This window comes from Maniola hyperantus, chromosome 7, assembly GCF_902806685.2.
Source record: "Maniola hyperantus chromosome 7, iAphHyp1.2, whole genome shotgun sequence".
Taxonomy (NCBI): domain Eukaryota; kingdom Metazoa; phylum Arthropoda; class Insecta; order Lepidoptera; family Nymphalidae; genus Maniola; species Maniola hyperantus.
Window position 1 is genome coordinate 8,705,048 of NC_048542.1, and position 8,992 is coordinate 8,714,039.

Sequence of the window (8,992 nt, forward strand, 5' to 3'; positions counted from 1 at the left end):
CATATGAAAGATCTTTACCTGTACATTCTAAAACAGATTTTTATTTATTTTTATGCATCATAGTTTTTTAATTATCGTGCAAAATGTCGAAAAAATACGACTGTAGTACGGAACCCTCATTGCGCGAGCCTGACTCGCACTTGGCCGGTTTTTTTTACTCTGTTTGAAATCAATCGGGTGCACTCCATCAACAAAATAATGCAGTCTGTGACCCCCAAGGCGTCACAATTTGAGAAAATGTTTTGTTATAAGTCCCGCAAATTGCTAATGCGCGTGGCCGCCAGTGACGTCAGCACTAGACTAAAGTTTCGATCTGATGGTATATTTTTATTTCAGCTGACGTAATGAATGACGTCATTTCGATGTTAATGAGACATGGTTCCAGCGCAATAGCAATTTGCGGGACTTATATAAGAAAACTGAAACTATTGATTGGTAAATTTTAGTTTTTCCATAGTTTTCATCCCTTAATAACCGAATATTTTTGCAAGTAAACTTATTCCATAATAAGGCGATATCTGCTCATAATTGTTATGTACCTGCCTAAAATAAATATTTGGCGTGTAGCGGAAATATTTTACTGTACTCTATCCATGAAGAGAAATTAATATAGGGTTACCCGTTGAGCTTCAATGCTCAATGACCTTAGCGGAGCTTGTCAGCAGGTGGGCCTACATTTTATTCAAAATAGTATTAGAAATCACGTCATGCTTTGCCAGACACTTACCTAGTATCATGGCAACCCCTGCCATATACCCTTAAATTTTAAAAGTTTACTCCTTCATATGCCACAATGACTGAAGCGATTTGACTGAAATTTGGAATACAGACACCTTATATCCTGATTTAACGTAGGTATAATAATGCTATTTATCCCACAAAAATCTGAGAATTCCCTCCAATTTTTCGAAAACCTAATATCCAGACGGCTGAAGTCGCGGGCATCATCTAGTAGGTACCTATGCCTAAAAATACTGATTTTGTTATAGTCGCTTAAAACACTATTCGAAATTAACGCGTCTGCATTTTGGCTGATTGGCAAAAAACCTGCATTGACTCAAACGCTAGACAGGATAAAAATGCTGATGGGTATTATCCATTGATCATAATAGTCGATTACTCACTTGTATGAGTAATTACCATGATAATTGTAGGGCATTTACTTACTTCCGCGTGCGCTGCACCAGGTGACCGTGATCTTTTAGTCTGAGAGCTAATCACATTTTCACTTCTTTCATTTTACATTTTAATATTTATTTTACCTTACCTCTAAAATTAAAAAAAAATCACCTCTATTGAGAGGTGGTGATTTGGTGGGCGGAATGTTCAATCCCCATCGTTTAGTTTAGTATTATGTCGTTTAGTTTTAGGCTAGCTTAGTTTATATGTACATGGATTCGTAATTTAGCGGCAGATCGACAATAAATCGGTATCGTTAGAATTTTGAAAGTTTCGGGTAGATTGTAAAATATATATTATGCAGTGAGGGTAGATGCCGGCCGCTCACTGACAGAGTCGCTCTCGAGTCTCGTCGTTCTCGCGTCCACGCCCCAAGGCCATCACCCTGGAGCCATATTATAGTGCTGCAGTGAAGTACTAGTGTCGGCCGACCCAAGAAGAGATCACGACGAAGTCTGGTCAGTCGGTTTGTTATTTTCTCCTCACTGGTGTCGCGACGTACTTTCTAGAAACCATAGTACAGTCCAGCTCTTCAAATCAAGAAGCGATTCGAAACTCCTACCCAACCGAGCTGGCCGGAGTGAACATTTGTAACATTAAGGAAATTAGTAAATCAGTATAACGTGATTGGTAGTACCTGGCAGTAGCAGGCTGTATCTGAAGAAAATATTTTCCTACTGCATACAAACCACCCATCTTCACGCTGCCAACATCACACTGACAAACAGCCCTTTCCGTAAATTCAAATTTGCTCAGCGATCTATAGAGAAGGCTATGTTTAGGAGTTTCCCTGAGGGATAAAATGTAAAATGAGAAGACCCGTAAACTGTGTTCCGTTCCAGCAAAATCTTAAGAACTACTTAGTATATTTTTTAAATGACTTAATATAAGATAGGTATGTAAGGACAGTCATCCACTCCAAATCAAGTCATCCATTTTTTTTCATTATAAAAAATGCTTAAGATTTAAGTGAAATCTAGGTACTATTGAACGCTAGAGCCGCACGCCTTGACTGTAATTTTCGTCATACCGCACTTCATCATCATCATGATCAACCCATCACCGGCTCACTACAGAGCACAGGTCTCCTCTCAGAGTGAGAAGGATTTTTGGCCATAGTCTACCACGCTGGCCAAGTGCGGATTGGCAGACTCACTTAAGATCTGTACGCATCTGAGCTGCGCTGCGCGTCGCTTCAGTCCGTTTGCAGAAAGTGTCACTTCAGGCCGCTCACGGTACCTACCGCACTACAACTGCAGTACGCGGCAGCTCGCGTCACTTCTATGCCCGATCGCGTACGAACAACAATGTCGCAAGATGAGCGACATTGAAGAGGGAATGGGTGGAAGCCGACATCCTAGGGGTTGGGAATTTTGAGGATATACTTTAAAGAGCCCGTCATGTGCCAAAAATACGTTATTTATTTTGAGGTCTATCACGCCTATTCATTAAATACTTAACTCGATGCGCGTGTATCTTATCCGAGCGCCGTACGCATTCTGAAGCGACGCGACGCGCCGCTGGGTATGTCGCACTAGCGTCGCTGCACCGCGCGTCACTTCGCTGCGCTTCACAATATTCTCCCAGCCGCGACGCGCGGCAACGCGCGGTGAAGCGCTGTGCAGCGCCGCTCTAGTGCGATATGCGCCATACAAAGTGATAGAAATAATATTTTGACGCTCTGTGCCGCGACGTGCAGTGACGCGCAGCGCAGCTTAGGTGCGTACAGACCTTTATACCGCATTTACTTATATCGTAATAATGACTATTATTTATACAAAAATATTTTACTTGTGTCTTGATAACTGTATTTTGCTTTAAAATGTCCACCTAGCTAAGAGCGTTTGTGCACTCATCCGTGAAATCACGAGTTCCGTAAAAATACGATTCGAATGAGTACCTACGTACCTATTTGTATGACGGCTACTTCGAAGAATTACGGATACGAACCGAATACGGATGAGTGCACAAAGGCCCTTATTCTAAAAATACACTCCAATTTTTTATAACTCTTTCGAATAGAACAAACAATTTTATTTGAAGATTATTCTTTACATTAGCATTAAACTTAATTTCTCGTTTTTATATTTTTATTTTTTACAATAGAGCAAACAAAATGTTTGAACAAAACAATAATACAAAATGCTAGATTAGTATATTATTTACAATAAAAATAAACCCATATAGCCTTTAATAATATTTACAGAAAAGTGTGAAAACGAATTGCCCATAAAACACATTATAAATAAATATATTTCATTTTCTAATTTTATTTATGATCGGAATCAGGAATAAATTAAATTGGCACAGAATAATATAATATTACCATCGTGAAGAAAATGCGACATACTTACAGGCAAATTTTTTGTCGTTAATATCGTTGATATACCTATAAGTATACCTAATTTCCTTGATAAATACCTAATACCTACCATTAAGAAGGTATTATAAACCTATGTAATTGTAGGGATTAAATCTTATCTCTTAATATGTAGTAGTATAGTCCTATGTAGGTAACATAGGTATGATGAGGATTCGCAAGTGAAAACCTGCAAGATTGGCCAGTTTGTAAAAGGAAAACTACAAAATATGAACTCTACTTTTAGCTACAATTATAGCTATTTAACTCCAAAGAAAAACTGTGGGCTTAGTATCAACCAAAGAATCAGGTAAAGTTTTTGAATAACACACTAGATATGAGCATTATTGCTACATAACTAGGAATTATGATCAAGATCTCTCTGATATTTCACAGGTGGTTTTTCACAGAAACATCAAATTTTCGCACTTACAATCGTTTGCTACATGTTTTTCTCTTTCTAACATGAATCGATGCGAGTGTTCTCGCTCACACACTCTTTAGTGCCTGAGCTCGAGTCACTCAATGACCATAAACGCGCGAAAAAAATAAACAATTTTTAAACTTACTCAGATTTTGTTTTGTAATTTTTCACAGGCTACCTACTTTAAGTAAGGTAGGTACCTAGCGTTACATTATATAAAAAGGCGTTTCACGTGATTTTTTCACATGTTACCAGGTGAAATGATCCATCTCTAGTAGATATAGGTATAGTACGCGACAGGTTGAGATGGCAAACGGGGTATGAAGTGAAGAACGCCCCGCACACCTCACGTCACCCACGCTCGCCCGCACCGGGTTAGCGCAGGGGCTGTGCGGGTGTGCGGGGTGTTCTTTCCCCGATTGCCATTTCGACCTGTCGCGTACTTAAACATTATATATAAGCTATAACGACAAATGTAAAAATATCACATCAATTCATAGTTCAAGTTCCTAGGTAAGGTTTACAATTTTGTGACTCAATAGTCAATTCTGTGCTGCAGCCTGCAGCTGTGTTCGTCCTTGGGTACCATTTGGTACCTACCTAGCTTTACTACAAACCGTGGATCTATTTTATGAGCCTCGGTCCCTGAGATCACGACGCGCGACGGTGGGCTAGGTGCGGGAACAAAAAGAGTTATTAATAATTGTACAATAATGGTACGGAACCCTTCGTGTCCAAGTCCGACTCGCACTTGACTGGTTTTTTTTACAATACAGATTTTAAAACGGAGCTATTTAATGTTACACTTTGCAAACATTCTAACTTTTCTTACTACTTACCTATAGCTAGAGTAAACTTCTTATTTAGTAGATTTAGACCTACTATTTGCTTAGGCATCATGCGCACAAATTATACACGTTCTAATTTATGAGATAAGCCCTGAAAAGTAGTAAAATGAAACCATAAATGTTACACTTTCTCATCACGTGTTCCTCTTGAAACGTGGTACACCCTACACATTTTTTTAAAACATCGTACACATAATAATAGTCTAATAATTGGTCTCGCTATGATTGCTTTATTTGCCATTATATTTTGATAAAAGCTGAAAGTTTCAGTTTTTATAAAATAACGAAGGTCTGGCATGCGCCGGCTCTTAATTTTGTCGATAATTTGCTTAACAACATCATTATGTTATTTTGTCAAAAAATACCCTACAATTTTGACAAATCACAACCTTGCTAACTAATCGAGAGATTGATCAATAATTATTTATAACTTTCAGTCATTAGTAGGCGTTATCAAAACAGAGATAACTCGCACATAATAAACGAGATGTCGCTACGCTTTGCTAAATCACACTAACAATATTATTTCAATGTAAGATAGGTAAGTATTTGATTGATATGAAATTATAACGACTAGGTATCTATTAGTTAATTGTACTTGGTACGTTTAAGGAGAAACAAAGTTATGCTGACGACGAAAAACGTGTTATTTCCGAACCTCATGTAGAGCCGGGCACAAGTCTCATCATTTACAAATTTTTATTTCAAAAATTTTCAACCTTTAGAGTTTAGCCATAATCATAGGACTTTTTGAATTTAAAATTAGGTACATTACAGCCAAACGGCTAGAGATTTCCTTTTAAAACTACGTACTGACAAGAAGTAAGTAGGTAGGACTTATCGTTTTTAGCGATTGGTCATTAATTTACATTTCGATAATAAGTAAGTTGTTTTAACAAAATCAGATAAAAAATTGCGCAAGCGATATTAAACTTTTTCAGCGTGAAGTAAAAAGCAAGCAAATACTGCTGCTCGATTGTGGTAAAATGTCAGCTACAATGTCACGATCGCAAGCACCTCTGATTGGTTGATGCTCGCTCACTATTGGCAACAATGCAGCGTTGCAACAAGAATCGCACAAATTCAGCCAATCAGAACAATTGAGATTGTAATAATGATTGATGCAGGTTTGTTGTGTAGGAACTTTATTAGAAAAATGACATATTTATTTAAATGGTGTCTATCCGTTAATTAGTATCAATTTGACCGATTCAACTAGTATTCCGCGATCGAATTGTTCTGTTTACATACAGCGTGTCCATATTAACACCTATCATAACATTGCCTTTTGCTTTATATTCCAGTCATACTCTACCATCTACCAGGTAACTGCCTAAATATCTACTAGACTAGATGATGCCCTTGACTCCATCCGCGTGGATATAGGTTTTTATGTAAATCCTGCGAGAACTCTTTGATTTTCGGGGATAAAATGTAGCCTATGTAATAATTTAGGGCTTATACCCTAAAGAAGGTAGGTTCAGCTAAATCGGTTCAGTCATTCCGGCGTGAATGAGTAACAAACATCCAAACTTTCAGGAAGGTTCGAACCTGCACGTGGCAGGCCCGTGTAGCTAGGGGTGCCAGCCAGGTAACCTCCCAGTGTGCCTGGGTGCTGCTGGTCCCTTTGGATGCATCGGGCATCCGAGGGGAAGATTCGGGCAGTGCACCCCGGTAACATGGCTAATAATCTCTCTTCGGGGATATATTTAACCATGGCTAATGACCTGGTAGGGGGGAGGTTTCTCAGCGTGTCCCTCTGACTAGCAGAGGGCATAGTGGACGTCGCCCGTTGGGTTTCCGGGGGAGGTGAGGTGCACATCGTTGGTGCACCTCAGAGTTCAGACGTGCGACAGGGGACCTCGTGAGTGGGTCCCCGGTGGAGGATCCGCCTCGGCGGACGTCGCTGGCTGGGTAGCGGTGGTTTGCTTCGGCGTTCCCGTGACCCAGTCGCTAGTCGACACGCAGGAGTGCCGCTGGGTTTTAGTGGGTATTCCGGTCGCTTCTCGGCCTCTGAGTGCCACATACCTTCCCTCCAGTTGGTTGGCTGGCTGGTTACCTGGCTGGCTTCTAGGAGGGGGCGATGCGTAAATGCATTTCCCAGCATTAAAAAAAAGGCCCGTGTAGCTAGAATAATAAATAATATAAAGTACCTATACTATAAACCGTGTAAACTATAAAGATTTATAAGAAGTAGGTAAGATTTATGACTTCGGTATAATATATGAGTTATTATCGGTCGTGGCGATAACAACTTTTTTTACGTAACGTACCTAAGTTCGTTGATTGAAACAGCCTTCTAGAGGAATTTCTGCTGGTTGATTATAGAAAAGATACAACAATCATTGCTATAAGTCCCGCACATTGTTAATGCGCGTGGCCACCATTTTAGTGACGTCAGCACTAGATTGAAATTTCGAGCTGATGGTATATTTTTATTTCGGCTGTCGTCAAAATGACGTCATTTCGATGTTAATGAGATATGGTTCCAGCGCAATAGCAATTTGCGGGACTTACCTATACAATCTAAATTACTGTTGCGATCAGTTGAATTTATAATATTTACTAGCGACCCGCCCCGGCTTCGCATGGGTGCAATGTAGATACCACATCGTATCTACTATCTACATTGCACCCATGCGAAGCCGGGGCGGGGGCTTGCAATGCACAATTGCAATTTGCAATTGTGCATTGTAAGGTCTACATCTCCTGAGGAAGCTCCGGTGTCGGGGCGAAACGTGCGTCGAGTGTGTTTGGGATTTGTGTGGTGCTGCGTGGTGGTGGTGCGTATTGCTTGCCTGGTGGCTGCTTCTTCCTGCATGTTTAGCAGTGGGCGGGCGATGCATTTCGCATGCTGCATGTTGCACCATACAGATTCGACCTGTTTCCGCGGATTATAGCAAATTAGGCTTTTGGTTCATTGTACAAGTATAGTAAGTAGTACCTAGTCCAACAAGAATTATTACATGGCACATGTGCGCTACTTTCAGCGAATTAGGTGTGCGTAACAAAATATAGGGCGCAGTTAACAAAATATATGGACGTTTCCTTAACTTAGGTTTAACTTCAAAAAGAGCCGACAAAGCTCACTAAACATTTTTAGATACCATCATCTACCTAAAAAAATATTTACTTTTGTAAAATTCCTGCACACCTATTGGGTGTATCTGTTTACTTTATAAATTAAATACTATATTATACTCTTCGTTGTCGTTCACCAACGTACTTTTAAGCTATAAGATCAAAGAGCCCGCTTTTTTTAGGGTCCCGTACAAGCAACCCATAGTAATGTTATAGTTTTGTCCAGTCCATCTGTTTATATCACAACTCACAGCCATTTTAAAAATATACTGTGATAATAAGAAATGTAATGTTGAAATTAACACACAGAGAAACCAGTTATTGTTATACAGAGGCATATATTTAAATTTTGAAAAAAATTCAGCGTAGACGGTAGTAGACTCTGGGGTAGACCCCAGAGTTGAAAACAAAATTTTGATTTCCTCACTCTAGTAGGTATACTTTACCTTTAAGTATTTTAATATTATTGTGAAATTTTTGGACAGTTTTTATTTTTTTATTTTATTGATTTGACGCAAATGAGTCAATATTGTTGGTAAGGTAACGTTAAACCATGCCGCTAATTCCTGAGTAGTTTGGCTCGGATCGGCTTCCACCATCTCTTTCAAATCATTGTTATTCACCTGTGTGGGCGGTCTTCCACGTGGTTCGTTCTTCAAATCGAAGTTTCCATCACGAAAGCGTTTACACCAAAATCGCACAGTTACTCATCCATAGTCCATACCCATGCAAAAATCGAGTCAATCCGTTGCACCGTCGCGTCGCGTCGCGACGTGCTTGAAGGACAAATCAACAAACCAACACACTTTCGCATTAATAATTATTAAATATATATAAGATGATATATATCTTCAACGGTAGGGTAGGTAACGCCAAAATTTTTAGCAACCAGCATGGCTACGGAACCCTACTTTAAGCGTATTTCCACTCGCACTTGACAGTTTTTGTATTCGTTCGAAGAGGGCTGTTAACAACGATCTAACTTACCTACTGTTAAAAAAATCGATTGCATGATATCGTTAAAACTGCATTCGTGCATAACGATAAGTCACAGTTCTATCGCCCTTGTAGAATTTAACTAACCCGTATTTAACTAACAAT